This window comes from Rhineura floridana, chromosome 5 (assembly GCF_030035675.1).
Source record: "Rhineura floridana isolate rRhiFlo1 chromosome 5, rRhiFlo1.hap2, whole genome shotgun sequence".
Classification (NCBI taxonomy): Eukaryota; Metazoa; Chordata; class Lepidosauria; order Squamata; family Rhineuridae; genus Rhineura; species Rhineura floridana.
This window is the reverse complement of record NC_084484.1, coordinates 20,729,777-20,750,726: the sequence shown is the minus strand read 5'-3', so window position 1 is coordinate 20,750,726 and position 20,950 is coordinate 20,729,777.

Below are 20,950 nucleotides of genomic sequence, written 5' to 3'. Positions count from 1 at the left end.
GTTGCTTCCTCCACTTTCTATAGGGGAAATTTATCTCTAACACAACTCAGGAATTTCTTGGAAGAGCCATATTTGGCAGAATTTGTCTCCCAATAGATATTGGGGTAATTGAAGTCCTTCATGACTACTACTACATCATGCCTCCTTGAAACATTGGCAATTTGCTTTGCAAAAGTTTCATCCTTATCTTCTCCTTGATTGGGTGCTCGATAGTAGACTCCAACCACCGTGTTCCTTTTATTCCTTGCCCCATTAATTTTAATCCAGATACTTTGGATGGGGCTACCAAGTTCATCCTCCTGTATATATTTTAGTATGTAATGTAACTCTGCATCCCTTTCTGTTCCTTCTGTTCTTTTTGAACAAGTTATATCCTTCAATTGCTGTATTCCAGTAATGGGAGTCATCCCACCAAGTTTCAATTATATCTACTCTTGTCTTTACTCTCCTGCATTAAGAATTCAAGTTCATCCTGTTTGTTTCCCATACTCTAGATATTAGTATACAGACATCAAAGACCATGCTTTATAGTCTGGCTTACTTTTTACATTTTTATGCTGATATTATTGAGCCCCATTAGAGCTGTTCTCTCAGTTCCTGTGCATAAGCTTTTGTCAATTATTATCTCCACGTTTATGTCTCCCTCCCCTGTAGGATTCAGTTTAAAGCCCTCCTGGTGAAGTTCTCTTTTTTTTTTTTCAATAATTTTTATTCAGATTTTCATAAAACATACAAGACAAAATCATAAAACATTCAAAGACAAAAAACAAAATCAAAAATAGTTAAACAAAAAGAAAAAAAGAGAAAAAAAAAAAACAAAAATAAAAAATAAAGAGTAAAATATTGACTTCCCATTTGTCAAAGATCAAATCAGTTATAAGTCTATAATATATAACAATCCTGTCTCTTAAGTCATATTATAAAATCACTTTCCTCCAGTAGTTATCTTACTTAATCATCAAATCTCATAAACATTACTTTATTCTTTCCACAAAAAGTCAAAGAGAGGTTTCAATTCTTTAAGAAATATATCTATCAATTTTTTTTTCCAGATAAGCATATCGATTAATCCATCTCATTACTAATTATGATAATCTTATTGTCATAACCATAGTCAAAATAAACATTTCAATTAATCCATCACATCAGAATCTGTTAGGTTCAGTAATTTCAGTAGCCATTGTTCTATTATCCCTATTAGTTCCATTTTCCATCTTCCATCTTCAGTAGTTTTGTTAAGTCCAGTAATTTCAGTATCCAATCTTCCATTATCAGTATTCCATAATAATCTTGCTGTCAAAGCCATAGTCATATAGTAAGAGTCTGATGGGAATTACCTCTATCCCAAATATTTTCTTGCCATCCATTCTGAATAGGTTGCTGAAATACTGCTGTAAAATCATATCTCTGTTCTTTTTTTCAAAATACACTGGGTCATCTCTTGAAAGTTTTTCCATTGTCACATGGCTGCAGTTAATTCCATAGATTTTCTCTATATTGGGCTCCATCACATCATTCCAGTCCAGAAGATTATCCATGTCATTGATAACTTTATCTCTAGAATCTTCATTAATTTCTTCAGAGATAACATTGAGTTCCAAACAATAGATTTTATTTCTAAAGTCCATAGACTCCAAATCTTGTTCCTGTTCCACGTTTGTTCCAATCTCCGGGATCTCCTCTCTCACAGGGACCCCTGTTCCAGTCTCCAGGGTCTCCTCTCTCACAGGGACCCCTGTTCCAGTCTCCAGGGTCTCCTCTCTCACAAGGACCCCTATGTCTTTAATCTCCTGTGTCTCCAAACAATAGATTTTGTTTCTAAAGTCCATAGACTCCAAATCTTTTTCCTGTTCCACGTTTGTTCCAATCTCCGGGGTCTCCTCTCTCACAGGGACCCCTTCCAGGGTCACCTCTCTCACAGGGACCCCTATATCTTTAATCTCCTGCTTCATTTTACTCAATTCAATTTTCAGCTCCTTACAACCCTGTCGCAGGTTTTGTTTCGTTATCTCAATCTCATCCATTATTTTCTGAAACATAGTTATTTCCAGCTTCTCAGCCACTTTCTTAATTGCCATTTTAAAAGAAAAATATAGGAAAACCACTTCTTATTTCAGCAACAATTGGGTTAATACTCCAAACTTGGTGACATCACAGTATAAACAGAGCAGACAGCCTTATCTCTCCATGCTTAAGTAAACAAAATGCAGTTCCCAGGATCGAAACAATTAATGGCGGTCGTCAGGAAACAGATTCGTCAAAATAAAATAGACCAAAAAGAGAGTAGTCTCAGACAATATAATATTCTTCAAAATAAAAATCTGGAATAGAAATCCCTCTTCTGTGTATATCTTTAGAATGCAAATCCAGGACAGCTTTTTGCAACAAAAACAGAGATAAGCTATTAATTAGTGAGTAGCAGAGAGAAGTTATGGCTCCCCAGTGAGATGTCAAAAACCGATCAATCTGGCAAATCTCTTTTAAACAGCAACAATTTAAGTCAAGTAAAAGAAAAATATAGAAAGAAGGGTGCTTGCCTGTTAGTGCGTTCTCTCTTAGAAGATAAGATGAACGTTCGCTTTATCAGATAGAGCTTGTTGTTAAAAATCCGTCCCACCTTCGTCGGCTGGACCTCGTCCCATAAATTAATGAGATCTGGTCGTCCCAACAAAAATAGGCTTTGAGGTTAATCTCTTCGTTTCTCCCTACCCGGGAGAAGTTTAATCAGTCAAAAAAAGAAAAAATCTGACTGATATATCTGAATAAGCTTCTTTTGAGGCAGGAGCCCGTCTCAAAAGCAGGCACAGGCTAAGTCACCCTTCCCGGAAGTCCTGGTGAAGTTCTCCATGCTGTGGCCAAACACATTCTTCCCAGTCCTTGTGAGATGCAACCCATCACTTGCTAGCAGTCCATCTTCCAGGAAGTGTAGCCCGTGGTCCCAGAATCCAAATCTCTCACATTGGTACCACCTTTGGACCCAGTCATCCACCTAGAGTATGTTTCTTTCCCTCTTCTGAGTACTGGAAGGATGGAAGAGAAGACTTTCTGGTCCCCAAAGTCCTTCAGTTTCCTTCCGAGATCTTCTTTCATGATTTCATGATTTCTTCGTAGCTCCGCTTGGCAGTTATTCATTCAAACATGGATGAGAAGAAAAGGATACGTGTCAGTGGGCCTTATGAGTGATGGCAACATTTCTATCCCATCTTTAATCTATTCTTCAGAGAGACAGCATACTTGGCGACTCTATGGGTCTTCTTGGCATTCTTGGATTTCAATGCCACACATTAGGGAGTATCCCACTCCTCCTCCTCTTCTCTTCTATTTGTTTATTTATTTATTTAATTTAATTTCTATACTGCCCAAAGCCAAAAGGCTCTCTGGGCGGTGTACATAAGAGTAAAACAGCAACATAAAATAAAAAAACATAGAAATAAATAGCAAACTCAACAGAACAAATAATTAAATAGCATTAAAATACAATAAAATACAATTAAAGTGTAGTTAAAATGAGCAACGACTCACATACACACACCAATCTCATTCACACCACACAGCATACATCCGGCGACAATGTCCCACACCGAAGACTCTCCTCGCGCAGTGTAGCGGCAACAATGAAATAAGCTGGGACCTGGTCCTGCAGGGCGTGGCAGCTGTCAATAGCAGCAGTCCAGCAGGAAGGGTGGTGGTGGTGACAGCCAGGGGAAGCAGCACAGCAGCAGCTGACGACGAGGGGCTCTCCACCCCCCGGCAGTGCAACGCTCCTCTCCCTGCAGGCAGAAGGTCTCCCAGGCCTCTCAGCCAGCCAGCCAGCCTACACATCCCTCCAAGGAGGGACAGGTGGAAAAGGTTAGCCACAGCTGGCTGAGTACCTGGGACCCGGTCCTGCAGGGCATGGCAGCTGTTAATAGCAGCAGTCCAGCAGGAAGGGTGGCGGTGGCGACAGCCAGGGGAAGCAGCACAGCAGCAGCAGATGACGAGGGGCTCTCCTTCCCTGGCAGCGCAACGTTCCTCCTCCTACAGGCAGAAGGTCTCCCAGGCCTCCCAGCCAGCCAGCCCACACATCCCTCCAAGGAGGGACAGGTGGAAAAGGTTAGCCACAGCTGGCTGAGTACCTGGGACCTGGTCCTGCAGGGCGTGGCAGCTGTCAATAGCAGCAGTCCAGCAGGAAGGGTGGCGGTGGCGACAGCCAGGGGAAGCAGCACAGCAGCAGCAGATGACGAGGGGCTCTCCCTCCCTGGCAGCGCAACGTTCCTCCTCCTACAGGCAGAAGGTCTCCCAGGCCTCCCAGCCAGCCAGCCCACACATCCCTCCAAGGAGGGACAGGCGGAAAAGGTCAGCCACAGCTGGCCGAGCACCCGGGACCCGGTCCTGCAGGGCGTGGCAGCTGTCAACAGCAGCAGTCCAGCAGGAAGGGTGGCGGTGGCGACAGCCAGGGGAAGCAGCACAGCAGCAGCAGATGACGAGGGGCTCTCCTTCCCTGGCAGCGCAACGTTCCTCTTCCTATAGGCAGAAGGTCTCCCAGGCCTCCCAGCCAGCCAGCCCACACATCCCTCCAAGGAGGGACAGGCAGAAAAGGTCAGCCACAGCTGGCCGAGCACCCGGGACCCGGTCCTGCAGGGCATGCCAGCCGTCAACAGCAGCAGTCCAGCAGGAAGGGTGGTGGTGGCGACAGCCAGGGGAAGCAGCACAGCAGCAGCAGATGACGAGGGGCTCTCCCTCCCTGGCAGCGCAACGTTCCTCCTCCTACAGGCAGAAGGTCTCCCAGGCCTCCCAGCCAGCCAGCCCACACATCCCTCCAAGGAGGGACAGGCGGAAAAGGTCAGCCACAGCTGGCCGAGCACCCGGGACCCGGTCCTGCAGGGCGTGGCAGCCGTCAACAGCAGCAGTCCAGCAGGAAGGGTGGCGGTGGCGACAGCCAGGGGAAGCAGCACAGCAGCAGCAGATGACGAGGGGCTCTCCTTCCCTGGCAGCGCAACGTTCCTCTTCCTATAGGCAGAAGGTCTCCCAGGCCTCCCAGCCAGCCAGCCCACACATCCCTCCAAGGAGGGACAGGCAGAAAAGGTCAGCCACAGCTGGCCGAGCACCCGGGACCCGGTCCTGCAGGGCGTGCCAGCCGTCAACAGCAGCAGTCCAGCAGGAAGGGTGGCGGTGGCGACAGCCAGGGGAAGCAGCACAGCAGCAGCAGATGACGAGGGGCTCTCCCTCCCTGGCAGCGCAACGCTCCCCCTCCTGCAGGCAGAAGGCCTGTTGTAGGCCTGTTGTAGGGTGTGGTTTCATTGCCTCTAGCTTCTTGCTCACTGTCACGTGGGATCTCCTGTAATTCTTCCTCTGCAGGCTGTCCTCTCCTCTCATGCTCAAGTGCCTGAAAGTGGTTCAATAGTTCCAGTGGTGCAGATGTCTTCTAGCTCTTCTGCTCCTAACTGTCACCCTTTTCCACAGAGTTTCATCTACCTTGTTGTTCCTCTCCTCAACACTCACCTCTTCTGCTTCAACATGCTGTTGTTCTTCAATGTCCTATACTTCTCTTTGCAGTTGTTCCAGTGCTCGGTCTAAGAACTCTTCATCTTCTCTTACACTCTTGAGTGTGGCCACCAGCCACTCCAGGTCTCTTACTTTTTCTTCCAACAGCACCAATAGCTTGCACGTGTTGTACTTTACGCTATGTTGCTCTCAGGGAAGAAAACAAACATTGCACATACCTTGCAGGTCACGACCACCGGAGTGTCCTTTCTGTCCATAGTTGCTATTACTTTTTGTTTCTTTCCCCCCAGCTTGTATGGGAGTAGTCTAGGCTTTGTCCTATCCTCTTTGATGGTTACCAGGAGAGTCCCACTGGTATGTGGTGCATGCTACAAGAACTTTGTTTTGTTAGGGACCTCCTCCTTGTCCTCCCCTGCTGAACTCCACTGCCAAAGTCCTGTTAGCTCTCCCTGTTTGCTCACTCTGTTTTCATGCTCTCTGAGAGCTGAGTCTCTTGTATATCCTCTAGACCAGCTGAGATAGCTCCCTCTGCTCTGCTCAGTTAGGAGTTACATAAAATGAGTGGTCCTAAGGACACATTTTATTAACATCTGCGGAGGAAATGAGAAGTGCTGGAAGCTAATCTCAATTGTCAACCTTGGGTGAACCAAATCCTACCCATGTCGAAGGGCATAACAAGTCATAGCCCTAAAGCCTGGGCCTCACTTTCCAGTGAATATGTAGACTTCCTGCTCCCACCCTCTCCAAGGACTTCACAACTCTGGGCAACCCCTCTTCTGCTGAATTTGCCCAATCTGTGGACAGGTAAAAAATTCCAACTCATCTTCAGCACAATTGGAAATTCTGAATTGGAACTGAGGGTAAAATGGTGGACAGTAAAACTATATAACCTGATGCAGACATGGATGTGCACATGTTCTGCCATTGCTGAGTCTTGCGTCCCCCTGGCTGGCAACAAACTATGCTTCTGGGCCACAGCACTGCCTTGCCAAAAGAAATGTATAGAATTTTCAGAGTGGCAAGCTTTAATCAATTTAATCAGATGATAATCATGCTTTAATCTGTGGGGCTTGGATAAAAGGGAACACTTTCTGCATCTTATCAGTAACAAGACTGCAAACATGTGAGCTGGGGGCTGTCTTGTTATTTCTCTATGCAGCATTTTATTTATTTACTTATTACATTTAATTCCCACCTTTCCTCCAAGGAGCTAAAAGTGACATACATCTGTATTATACAAATACATAACAATAAATAACAACAACATTGCCACACAGACATGCCAGCTTCCTCATACAGATGATAAATTTTAAGGCTGTGTTTATATCTCTGCCTCCGCTTCCTAAAGATTTCAGGTGGAGTTGCTGCTTCTCTTACTTAACCTAATAAGGTGGTTAAGAATGGTGAGAGCCAGGCTGGATAGGTGTAGTCTTGGTGAGAGCCAGGAGGCTGAGAGATGTTAAGTGTGGAAATGCGAGGGAATTGTTTTGGTATTTATTTGTTGTTTTGTATTATGTATGCATTTTCATTACAGTTTTATTGTATATTTTTATAACATTTATTGTTTTTTACACTTCCATACACTGTTTAGAGTTTTTTATGTATATTAAGCAGCATAGAAATATCCTAAGCAATGATGATGATGATGATGGTTTTCTCCTTGTTTTTTCCCTTGTTTTAAAACTTTAAAAAAACCACCTGTGCCACTCACAGAGGTGCAAGGCTCTCTCTGGAGCTTTCTACCTGCTCCACTTCCTGGAGCACCTTGGGAATGATACCACATCACATCACATCACATCGCATTACTCCTAAGGCCTTCGAGGAAGCACATATGGTGGGAAGCTGCAGAGAGAGTCTCACACTGCTTCTTAGCCACACTTCCCAGAGTGCCTTGAGAGCAATGTGATGCAATGTGAGATGGCACTGTTCCCCAGCCATTCCAGAAAGTGTGGCAGGTGAGAAGCTGCTGAGAGAGCCTCACACCTCTGTGAGCTTTTTCAAAATTTGAAAAAGGAAGAAAAATGCAAAAATCTCAGCCACTTCATGAGTTAGCAGCAAAACCCCTTCCTCCCACTGATATTTTGGGAAGGCTTCATTTTGCCCCCTGCCCACACACACACAATGAATGGTCAAAAATGAGCTGGCTGAAGTCTTTGGTTCTGCCCCACTAAATTTGATGATAGATTGTAAGATTGTAAGAACTTCACTGTTGATGCTAATAATATGGAGCTCTGATCAATGCCTGTATCGCAACCACCATGGAGGTCAATTGAAACTACACTGAGTTTTACGAGGAAGAGCAAAAGCTATAACTTTGCATCCCAAGTGTGTGCCTGTCTATCTTCTATCCTAACTATTCTTTTCAAGTTAAGCTAGGGTTGCCAGATCTCCAGTTTTCGGCCGGAGATTCTGGATTTTTGGGCTCCTCTCTGGATGAGTGACTTAATCTCTGGACTCTCACCTTTCATTTTTTTTTTTTAAAAAATAAGTTTCTAGGTAGTCTGCTTCACGAGATATAGACCAAAACATCAGCCACCCCCCCCGCAACGTCTCTTAAATAAGCTCATAGCTGGCTGCTCTAACCCTGCCCTTTCAAGTTTGTAGCCAACAAGTGAAGTCACGGTTGTGATAGCTAAGGGATTTGTCAACTCCAGGCAATACCTAGAACCCATGCAAGGCCAGAAAACTGTTGTATTTTCCTGGTTTATAGCTTTCTCTGTGTGTGCAGATCAGGAGGTATAGAACAAAAAAAACACAGCAGAATCTTGGTAAGCAAGCATGCTGTCACTTCAACTGGACCTGGAAACACACTGATTTGGCTAAGATTTCTATCTTAATTTCCAATCAAATTTTTTTTTTGTTTGAGTGGTATGCTCCAATCAACTGTGGTTGATGCTTATTCATTCTTAATGACATCACTAGGGGCTGTGCCTGAGATCTCAGGGTTTGGGAAGCTTCTGGCATGGCAACCCTAGGATACACCATTATGACATTCCTCCTCTCAATAAGAGCTACAGGCACAATAGTATTTAGCTATTTTGGTGATGATACTATTCACTGTCTCATTTGCCCCACTTTCTCTATTCCTAATGTCTTGGAGGGGAAAGAGTAGTATGGTTGACTGTAAGGCTTTCTAATCATCAGTATAAAAGGCAAGATATTTGTTGCCTACCTCCCTTTGAATTGCACACACTTCTGCAAATTCCCCTTTTCTTGGACTAAAAAAACTCAGCTGAAATGTTGAGGAATTAGCATCCCTCAAGCTCAATTCCAATTTTATCCATTAGTTTTCTTTGTAAAGAAGGGCTTGAAGTCATGGGCCAGCTGTTATTTCTTGCTTCTAAGACTGATCGATATGTCAGTTCTCCCTCTCTCAGACATTGCCTCTACATTTCTCACCAATTTCGGTAAATGGCATTGAATAATGAATGAACAATTAATGTGGATCATCAACAACAGTGATGTGACCAATAAGACTACATGTTTGCTTAAACAGAGATCTAAGATGGGATCCAGACAAACACCAGGATAAATGAACAAGATGTGATTTTAAAAAAAATCTAGAAACTATAAATTTCTTTCCCTCCCTTGCTGTCACAGTTCCATAAGCTTTCCTTATGGGTCCTTGCTTTCTGTGGCTATGTGCATGCATATCTCAGATAGAGTAAGATGACACCATTCTGCAACTTCCAGATGCACTAAGGAGTTTTATGTTGCAGACCTCCCAGTCTTCCTGCTCCTTTCTGCTGCTCTGCCCCATGATGATCAGGTAGATTTCAAAAATAATCTATTGCCTGTAAAGCTGGGTTGACACTGACTGGACACCAGATCAGTGTAGACAGCACTTCTGACATTTAAGCTTTTGTAAGAAGAACCCCACACTGCAGTATGTGAGCATGAGAAGGGTTGGGGTTTTTTGGCTACCAAGATCACTTTGTATATGTTTAACATGGTAAATGGACACTCTACGCCTGCCCCTCGAATGATTGGTAAAGTTCTTCCTCTCACCTGACCTCTTCACAGAAATGATCTGACAGTATAAGGCAGTTTCACATAGTCCACTGAATGGTAAAATAAGCACCAATATAGTATTTCTGACATTTTCACATTCACCCTTCATAAAAACAGGAGAAATCTCCTTGGGAAGCTGGTACAGGGTCAGTTTTCTTATTTAGAGAGAGGGCTTAAGAGACTTCTTGCCAGCCATCTGCAATAGTCAGACTGGTTTCGTCTTCATGGGATACATATGAACAGTGAACTGGTTCTCTTCTGTCATGCAGATAGACAGAACATTGGTATCAACTATACACTTCTGGCTCTGCAACCTCAACTGGTCATCAGTGTCCACAAAGCAAGCACCAGCTATGCAGGATAACAGTGTTAAAGATGATATAAAAATGACTAGAACACTGACTGATCTTTTAGCAATAGATTTGTTTGGGGCTTTAACTGTATCTTGAAATGAATGTGGGGAAGTAAGAATTTCCTTTTCCCATTTCCATTTTTTTAATCTAGCTATGTGAGCTGGAAACTAAAGCTTTCAGATGTGTTAACTTCAAAAGCCATTACTCCCCAGGGTTTGCAGTTCTGTCTGATTGTGAAAGGTACTCTTCTCAAAACACTTACGCTACGAAAGTCTGAGGGACTCTAGTGTCTCTTTAAAATGAAAATTATACTTTATTCAAGGAATAGCCAGAGCTTTCTTTGTACAAGATTTTTCTGTGAGTGATCTGCATCTAGCCTTATGTAAGCCACATGTTCTCTCATGTTTCATTAGTCAGCTCATATAGAAATTGTTTAAGGTTCTGGGGCTGGGATTACCAGAACACAAGAGTTGTCGTGCTGGACTCAGCCAAGGTCCATCTAGTGAAGCATCCTTCTCTTGCAACAGGAGCAAGCCAGGTACATCCACAAACAGAGTGTGAAGGTGATGGTTTTCTAGAACCATCAAGTTGAGAAACCAGAAGCCTGAAAGCAAGAATTTTGCTGGCTGAGGCTGATGGAAGTTGTAGTTCAAAATATCTAGAAGACCTCCAGTTGAGGAAGGGTGCTGTAGGTGCAGGGCTGGCTCCAGGAATGCCGGGGCCCTTGGGCATCAGCTTGCCCTGGCCCCTGACGTGTGTGTGTGTGCGTGCGTGTGCGCACGTATGCACATGCACGTGGCACCCCTAACCTCACCTACCTGTCTCTTGTCTTTTACCATTGCCCTTAACGAAGATGATGGCCGCGGTTTCCCTAAGGGGATGATGCCTCTGCCACCATCTTTGTTGATGGCACGTGTGTGTGCTATGTGTGCGCATCTCTGCCATCAGCTAAGATGGCGGCAGGGGCTTCAGTACCTTAGGGAAACCGCGTCCGCTGTCTTCGTTAAGGGCAATGGTAAAAGACAGCAGACAGGTAGGTGGAGGGGTATGGGGGACCATTGGATCGCAGAAGGGGAGTGGAGGGGCGGCTGAGGGGGCCCCTGTATCTCCAGGGCCATCGGGCCAGTGCCCAACCTGGCCGCCCTTTAGAAGAGGCCCTGTGTAGGTGGTACTGACCTAAATGGACCTACAGTTTTCACTTGATGCAAAGTAGCTTCTTACCTTCAACTTTAGAGCCAGCTACAGAAGTTGTTGTGTGGGAGGATGCAGGAAAGGGACAGCTGCCTTTCCCCCCTTTGCCTCTATTGAGGACACAGAAGTGGAGGCAGCCCCCATTTGTAGGGGAACCAGCACTAGATACATACAGCCTCTGTGGTAATGCCTTGCTGATTTCTCTCCCTCCTCTTTCCAGCTGCCAAGCCTGAAAAACTGGTCAGTTATTTTATGCCTGGAGAGGAGGCATAAAATGATTGGCCATTACCCTTGAGGACCTTGTAGGCTATGTAGTCCAACCTCCTGATTCTTGCAGGAAAAAGGTCTATAGCATCCTCAACAGATTACTGTCCAGCCTCTGCTTCAAGATCTCTAACAAGGGAGTGCACACCATCTCCTAGGTAATTTGTTCCATTGTCAACTTACTGTTGAGAAGTTTCTCCTAATGTTGTTGCCATTGTTGTTATTTATTAAATTGTCATCCTGGCCTTCCTCGCAAAGGAGTCCAAGGCAGCAAACAACAAAGCAGTAAAATCTAATACATTTTAAAATAGAATAAAGCATATTTAAAACATTTAAAAACAATTAGGATTATCTAAATATTGTTGTGCCTATCACCTGATATTTAGAGATATACCATTCCTATACATGGCAGTTCCATTTAATTATCACGGCCAATGGACATTGTTAGATCACAAAAATTGCCCAAAGCCCTTTAAAGCAATCTCAGCTAGTGGCCATCACCACTCCACATGGTAGTAAATTCCATAAATTAATTTTGAAGAAGTTCTTTCTTTTGCTAGTCCAGAGCCTATTGCCAGTCTTCTTTACTGGGTGATTCACAGTTCTAGTATTATATGAAAGAGGGAAGGGAAATTGTATAAAATTTGCTCAAGTTCCCCCTCCCTCCCAAGCCATCTTTTTTTCTAACCTAACAAGTCTTCCCTTGCACTGCTTCATCCCTCATGATCATTGATAAGGATCATCATAATGCTGATGGAAGGTTCTAAATCCAGGAAATGAAATTCATGCACACACACAAATGCACTCAGGTGTTTGCCTGAGAATCAGGGCCGGTTCTAAAGGGGGGCCAGGTTGGGCACTGGCCTGAGGGCTCCAGAGCTACAGGAACCCCTGAGAGGCCTTCTGTTCCCCTTCCATGATTCGCACCCTCCATGTCCCCCACTTACCTGTCAGCCGGCTTTTTAGCATTGCCCTTAATGAAGATGGCGGCTGCAGCTTTCCTAAGGTACTGAAGCTGCTGCCGCCATCTTAGTTGATGGCAGAGATGTGTGTGCATAGCACGCACGTGTGCCATCAACAAAGATGGCGGCAGAGGCTTCATTCCCCTTAGGGAAACCACGGCCTCCATCTTCATTAAGGGCAATGGTAAAAACTAGACAGGTAGGGGGGGCGGGGGGGCACACGGGGGCGCATGGGGGCCTGCACGTGCGTGCACTCCCACCCACCAGGGAGCCAGGGCAAGCTGATGCCCAAGGGCCCCCACATGCCTGGAGCCGTCCCTGCTGAGAATGTGTACAGACAGGAGCACATTAGCCTTGTTCCCCGACATTCCCATTGGCAGCAGCCTCAGACCTGTGTTCTTTATGCAGAAGGTCCAAAGGGAATTCTTTGTTTAAGCATGTGTAGAACACTGTCTGTGATTGGGAATCCTGTGTGATCAAACAGATAGCCAAAATGCTGTCAAGACCAAAACCCACCTGCTGCTCCTTCTTACAATGACCAGTCTAGCCATCACTGTCAGTAGTAAATGTGCTAACAGCATTCATAACACAAGCAGTAGCTGTATTTATCATAACATGAATAAAAACAACAGAAGATATTGTGTGATAACTAGGTATACATCACAATGATCATATATACATTTTCATCACAGCCATATCAAGTGTTGATTTGCATGTGTGGATCAGTCATGACAGATAGAATACTCTACACAGAACGTTCATATATCATAATGTATCATAGCAAGGCTTTGGGGCAAAAGTAAGAGTGCCACTCAACAGAAAGAGAAGGAAGACCTCCAAATGCAGCAGAGCTGGCTCACCACATTTTGAAGTAATGCACATTCCCATCTAAACAGCCCCCACCCCCCAAATAAGGCCACAAAATCCACAAAATCACCTAACTGCACCACTGCATCACTGCAGATGCTAACACTTTTCAGCAGAGTTAATATACACATTTAGCTGCAAATCATCAAGTGCTGAATAATCTGTTGAGTAATCAAATAATCAGAGATCGGTTGTGTGTGTGCGTACAACACATGCATAGAGCAGGAATTCTGATCTAGCTTAGTGCATTGCTTTCCCATTATTCCTAGCTTTTAAAGAAATCAGCTGAAAAAGAAAAACGTTCCGAACAAAATTTTCTCCTTGCAGCCAGGGAGAAGTTACTTTGTTTACCAATGTATTGACATTTGTTAGCTACCACACAGCGCTTATTGGGAATCAGCAAACATTCTGAATTATACAGTCAACTAAAATGAATTATCAACAGCCAGACTTAACATTTCTGGATTTTATATCATTTGTTCCCTTTGAAAGAATACCTTGCACTTCTTTAAACGCTTTTCAGTTGGATGATCTGAAAATGCACTGTAAGCATTTCTTTAATAACCGCCAATGCGGCTATGTGAAGCCAGGCAGTGTATTCATGTAACTACTTTATTGCTGGATAAGCTAAATATAAATTAGATGACCAGTCTGTGTTCACAAAGAAAGTGAAAAAAAAGAGTGATAGTGGTAAGAATCAAGCAAGTAAACCAGCAATCAAATAACTAAACAAAAACAGGAAAAGGCACCCAATCACATCAAAATTGGGGGGGGGGAAGCAAAAAGCAAAACACCCTACCTCATTCCCTTCCCATTGTTGTGGAATTTTCTCCTTAATGGAGTCCTTTTCCAGGGAACGACTCTGAGGCAGGTTGAAGCTTACAGCTGTTTATTATAGTTACAATTGTAAGGAGTCCCTGCTAGCATGTGCTATGGCGGAAGACTGCCTTCTTCCCCAAATTGAGGGCCTTTTATAGGTTTTTACAATGTACAGTCATGTGTCCCAAGGTACCCAATAAGGGGCTTTACCTGTTTCCCACTCTCACAGTCATGTGTCCTAAGGTACCCAATAAGGGGCTTTACCTATTTCCCGCTTCCGCCTGGGCCTGTGATTCACCAGATAATTCTCCATTACAGGGAAGTAAGGACGCACATACTCATCTTTTGTCTGCCCAGTCCTGTTGCAACATCCGTCCCCTTCCATCTTATCTACATACCAATAACGACCCTCAGAGGTGGAATTTTCCACTTCATCATCGCCTTTAAGATGGAAGTATATGTTTGGTGTGAATAGTATGACTTGAATGCAAAGGGGTGCTTAGACTCACATGAGGTGCTTGTATTAGCCTAGTGAAATTTTTGACCTTTAGTTACCCCCACTTCCCCAGCTATTGTATCATAAACTGCTTTTGAAACTTTCCTAAGTTTGAAGACCACTTTGTTACATGGTATTCTGTGTGTATGTAAGTCAAACATGGAAATAGTTTGCGATGGAAGGATGGGATATAATTTTAACACATAAAATAAATAAAAATATTTTTTTATATCCTAGCATACCTATTGCACATTTTACCATTTTTAAAAATTTTCACTGCAATTCAGTCACTATTACTCAGAAGTCTGTGTTGATTTCATTTTCAATGGAATTTATTTCAATGAAATAAATAACTTTTGTTTATTATTATTTTAAGAAATTATAAACTGTCCGCCACTCAAAATTGTGATAGTTTACAAAAAAATGGGGGGAAAATCCAAGTTAAAACAATAACAATACATTAAAGCCATCAGTAAAACCAAAAGGAACAATATTCAGCAAGGCTACACTACAAAAAAGCTTGGTTGAATAAATAAGTCTTAAGGAGATGCCTACAAGAACAAATTGTTGGTGCCATCCTAATTTCCAGGGGCACTGTGTTTCAAAGTGTGGGTGCCACTTTTCTAAAAACTCTCTACTCTTAAAAACAATATTCAAGTTTCATTACTGCCACTGTTCTGCACAAATTCCTGACCTCCAAAGCTGCTCGCAGTGTAACAATCACAAATAGCAGCTCCAAAGTGACTCAGGAAGCATCCTGATTTTCCCCTGCCTGCAAAAATGTTTCAAGTACTCAGTAGTTCCCATACATAATTAGCAGGCTGAATTTGATTTGGTGGGTCGCTACCTGTGCAGGCATACACTAGAGCTATGCTTGTGTGCCATGGCATGCCCCTTGTTGATGTCAACTCAGCTGATGCAGTAGAGCTGAAGTTCCTAGGATGTACTTGTGTCAAAGCACTGAGATCACAGAGTATCTCAAGGGATGTGAGAACAGAAGTGCTAATAATCTGCCCTTTCTATATTTGCTGTCAACCCTTGTTGCTTTTGCTAAGTCTTTTGTATAACATGCCCTTTCACCATCACAAAGTTCCTACTTGTGTGCTCTTAGTTTTATTGGCATGAGGCAGAGTGGTGTAGTATCTTGTATGTGGTCCTTTACTGGGGCTTCCATACTTCTGATGAGGAAGGAGGTAAGGCAGGGGTGAGGTATCTTCCCTACCCCTGGCAGGGCAGAATGGTATCTGACCTACTCCTTGTGGGCCAAATTTGAAAGGTGGATGGGGCTACCCATCCATTAATCACCTGACTTCACAAAGATGTCAGGTGACATGTGAGACAAGAGCACTGTTTGTAAACATGGTAGAGTGTTTACATTAGACTTCTCATGAAGAATGGGGCTGCTGGCCATGATGGCTATGCTCTACTTCCATAGCTGGAAGTGATATGGTCCTGAGTACCAGTTGCTGAAAGCTGCAGGAAGGGAGAGTGCTATTGCACTCAGGTCCTGCTTGTAGGTTTCCCATGGGCAGCTGGTTGGCCATTGTGGGAATAGGATGCGGGACTAGATAGGTCACTGGCTTGATCCAGCAGTCTCTTCTTATGTTCTTATCTCTTTTACAGAACATCAGGGGCAGGACTGACCACTGACCTCTGAATGTGCACAGGATTCTGACCATATTATGCTCCTCTCCTGCCATTATTCCAACTCTATGAGCTTTTGCCTCTTGGTCTCCTGTTCACTTGGGGGTAGTGCTGCCAGTAGAACAGTGTTTCTCTACCACCTTAAAGCTACTGTGCCAGTGAAATCATTTATTCCACTGGCATGGCTGTATTTAATAGCCTATTGTTGCTCAGCTGGCACAACTGAGGATATGACTGCGTTATATCTGGCTTGTTGTTATAGAAGCTTAAACATACTGCATTTTAAAGAAATGTATTTTGGGAGGAGGTAATCCTGAAGAGATATTTAAGCCAACTAAATAGCTTCTGGGTGTAGAAGGCGATTATATTTTGTGACAATGGTATTATACCCTTCACATCCGCGGGACCTCCTGCCATCACAAATCTCCCCAGAAGATGTCAATACAAGTCTGCAACAGAGCACATTACAATGTCAGAACTGCACTAAATCAGTCTGTGGAGATGTCAAGGGGATGGTTACAAAATCAAGACAAAATGAAATGGTGTCAGTGAGAGTCTGCGGAGACTGCATTATCATGTCAAAACAAATGGAAATAATGTGGAAGTTACATTGCTGCTAATAAAGATGAAACTATTTAAAATGCAGAGGATGTTGCAGCAGAAGATGTCCCCCTCCTCTTCCCCTCAATTAAACAGTAGGGATTCTGGGATTGGAGGCTATATTTATTAATGTACATCTGGTGTTGTTTGGGCCAGAGGGTTAGATTGTGCTGCTGGCTGAAGGCCTGAGTGTCACCTTTGCTCATGCTGACACATTCAAGTAGTCTCCTCAGCATGAAGCCTCATTAATTCCAGAGAGAGTAGTCATGAGATGAGATACTTGTCAGTGTAAAAATGGCAGAATGTGGTCAGAAGTGAGGAAAGTTGCATTTTTCCACTACTTGACCCCATCTAATTTTAAATAGACATTCAGATTTTATAAAATGAAGGAAACAATAATGGGCATTTTGTAGGATACTTATTAGCAGAAGGTGTGGAGAGCACCAACTGAATCTCAATTTTAAATATCAGTTTCATGATAGTGTGGAAGGGAAAGGCATCATTAGGCACACTAATGTGGACATTTAGAATGGAAGATGCACAACAATGAATTCAATGTTACACTCTTAGATTGAGAGGCCATTTTCATGATCAGCTCCAGTGAAATAGCTGCTAGAGTGAATTGCCAACGCCGCAAGTGGAGGTGGCTGCATGATAGGAAAAGTCTGCACATTTTGTGTTTTAGAACGTTGCTGTCAGTGGGGCTTTTCAAAGCATTTGCTAAATTCAGCTGTAATCCAACTGTAATAGTAGGCATGTAGTCATCACCATCAGAAGATGTATCCCAGTCACTCATTAGGGCTCAAATGAGCATTGCAATGTGGGTGGTGATGTGCATCACTCCAGGTGCACATCTGCAATGTGCACAAAAAGCTATTTATGTGCACAGATTTCTCTTGCTAGACTAACTAGGCTAGGTTCTTTGCAACATAATTTGCCCTCACGAAAACCTCTATTTGTTGTATCAGCAACTAGGTGAGTTGCATGAATCTTCAAAACAGGGCCAGCTCTAGGTTTGAGGGGACTTTGTACAAAAGGTCAATTAGTGTCCCCCCTCTGTTAGTGGGTCCTGGAGATCTTACCTAGTTGTCATGGTGATGTTCCAAACAGTGCTGGAAAGCTGTATCAAGCTATCTCTGTAATTTCCCACAATGCCGCAGAATGATGCTACATTGGGGCATGGTGGGAAATTTGAAGGGTAACTAGATTCAGCCAGATGGCCCTAGTCTGTGCTGTTCTAGAAAAAAAAGATTAAAGGGTAGGTCAGGCATTAGCAGTGGATACTGCAGGACTCTGGGACAATCAAAGCTACCCAAGGATTCCTTACGCTGACATGTAACCTGTACCAAAGCTTCATAACTCAGCTCAAAACAGAGTTCCAGTGAAATGTTGGTATAACCATACTCTATACCAAAACGAGTGATCATAGTGACCCATTTGCATCTCTGTTTCATAATCACACCCAGAGCTTGGAAAAGTTACTTTTTTGAACTACAACTCCCATCAGCCCAATCCAGTGGCCATGCTGTCTGGGGCTGATGGGACTTGTAGTTCAAAAAAGTAACTTTTCCAAGTTCTCATCACACCAGACAACAGCAGTTTTTCTGGAGTGTGGATAAAATATTGTCACAAGGCTACCAGTCTTTGTGGCAAATGTAATGTATAGAAATCTACGGAAAAGGAGAAAAAGGGAGGACCCCAAATCAATAAAGAAACCACAGAAGAGTAACCCAACAATAGACTATCAAAGAACATTGAAAGTGTATATATTGCCTGCTGAGCAGAGCTTGGAAAAGTTACTTTTTTAAACTACAATTCCCATCAGCCCCAGCCAGCATGGCCACTGGATTGGGCTGATGGGGGTTGTAGTTCAAAAAAGTAACTTTTCCAAGCTCTACTGCTGAGCAGTAAAAAGTATCACACATATAACCAAGAAATCTTATAATGTGAAAACGTTTCCGATAGTCCTACTAAATGGTATCATTGCCTATGTGTCTGAATGGATTGCAAAACAATTCATATACAACGTTCCATAATCATACTGCAAATATGCCCTAATACACTCAGATCCTTACTGAAAAAGAAATCTACAGAAAGGGAGGAGAATATGGGTACCCTATTATAATAAAAGAGCTACCACAAAAGGTAGTTTCTGTATAGCTATAATTTTTTTTGGTGTCCCCGTCTTCCTCTCACTGTTGTTAGATATTATTTCAAAGGGACCTGAATGCATTGGACCACATTTGTAATAAGATTATGGAGCATTCTTTTTCAAGAGGATTGCATTGCTCTTTGAACATACAGGAGATTTGTATTATACTGTTCATTTGATCGTTTAAAATACTCTATCTTTATGTTGCCTTTCTACTACAATGTGATGTGCAGGGCACCTCAATGAAAAATAAAGCATCTAGAGCAAGAAAGAAAACAAAATAAATACAAATGCTGCAACTTCTTGGGAATGGTTTTAGTTGGTGTGGCCTGATGACGTAGACAAGGTGCTTGAGACGATGTGGCCAGCAACGTGTCCTCTAGACCCTTGCCCTTCTTGGCTTATTAAAGCTTGCCGAGGAGGTTTGACTGAGTGGATCCAGGGTGTGGTCAATGCATCATTGCGAGAGGGAGTGGTCCCAGCTGCCTTGAAAGAGGAGGTGATCTGACCACTCCTGAAAAAGCCCATCCTGGACCCATTGATTTGTGACAACTTCCTTTTTAGGGAAGGTGATTGAGAGGGTTGTGGCGCAGCAATTGCAAGTACTCTTGGATGAAACAGATTATCTTGACCCATCCCAGTCTGGGTTCAGGCCTGGTTATGGGACTGAATTGGCTTTCGTCGCCCTGATGGATGACCTTTATTGGGAGAAGAACAGGAGGAGTGCAACCCTGTTGTTCTTACTTGATCTCTCAGCGGCTTTTGATACCATTGACCATGGTATACTTCTGGGCCGACTTGGTGAGCTGGGTATTGGAGGCACTGTTTTACAGTGGTTCCAATCCTATCTCCAAGGTCGCTCTCAGAGAATAGCATTGGGTGATTGTCTTTCAGCCCCCTGGCAGTTGTGCTGTGGGGTGCCGCAAGGTACCATCTTGTCCCCCATGCTGTTTAACATCTATATGAATCCCTTGGGAGCAGTCATCAGGAGCCTTGGGGTGAGGTGTCAGCAGTATGCTGATGATACCCAGCTCTATTTCTCTGTAACATCTGAATCGGGAAAGGCCATGCAAGCCCTTGACCGCTGCCTGGACTCGGTGGTGGGCTGGATGAGGGCTAATAAACTGAGTTTGAATCCTACAAGATGGAGGCACTGTGGGTTGATGGGTCCTGAGTTTGGATAATTGGTCAGTTGCCTGCTTTAGATGGGGTTGTACTCCCTCTGAAAGAGCAGGTCTGTAGTCTGGGGGTGCTCCTGGATCCATCTTTGTCACTAGAGGCCCAGGTGACCTCCGTGGCTAGGAGTGCTTTTTACCAGCTTTGGCTGGTGTGACAGCTGCGGCCATTTCTGGACCGAGATAGCCTGACCACTGTTGTCCATGCACTGGTAACCTCCAGGCTGGATTGCTGTAATGCGCTCTATGTGGGGCTGCCCTTGAGGTTGGTCCAGAAGCTGCAGCTGGTGCAAAATGCGGCAGCAAGACTGCTCACTGGGGCAGGGTATCGCCAACATGTCACCCTGCTGCTGAAAGAATTGCTCTGGCTGCCCATTTGCTACTGGGCCAAGTTCAAGGCTCTAGATTTGGTGTACAAAGCCCTATACAGCTTGGGACCAGGATACCTGAAAGACCGTCTTATCCCTTATATACCCAGTCAATCACTGTGCTCTTCAGTTGAGGGCCTCCTGCACATACCATCTGCACAACATAGGAAATGGACCTTTAGTGTGGCAGCACCTACCCTGTGGAATTCCCTCCCCTTAAACATTAGGCAGACTCCATCTTTGTTATCTTTCTGGTGCCTTTTGAAGACCTTCCTCTTTCAACAAGCCTTTTAAGTTGAGACCTATCCCAGTCTGCGTCTGTGTTGGAATTGCTTTTAATATTTTTTTAAAAAAAAAACAATATTTTTAACCCTTTTCAAAAGATTTTTAAAACTTTTTTTAAAAAAATGTTCTTAAAGTTGTTTTGTTTTAATGTATTTTAAGGTCTGTTTTTATGATGTTTTTATGCGTTTTTGGCGCTTTTGTTTGCTGCCCTGGGCTCCTGTTGGGAGGAAGGGCGGGATATAAATCAATAAATAAATTTTCCCTAATATGTATGATATT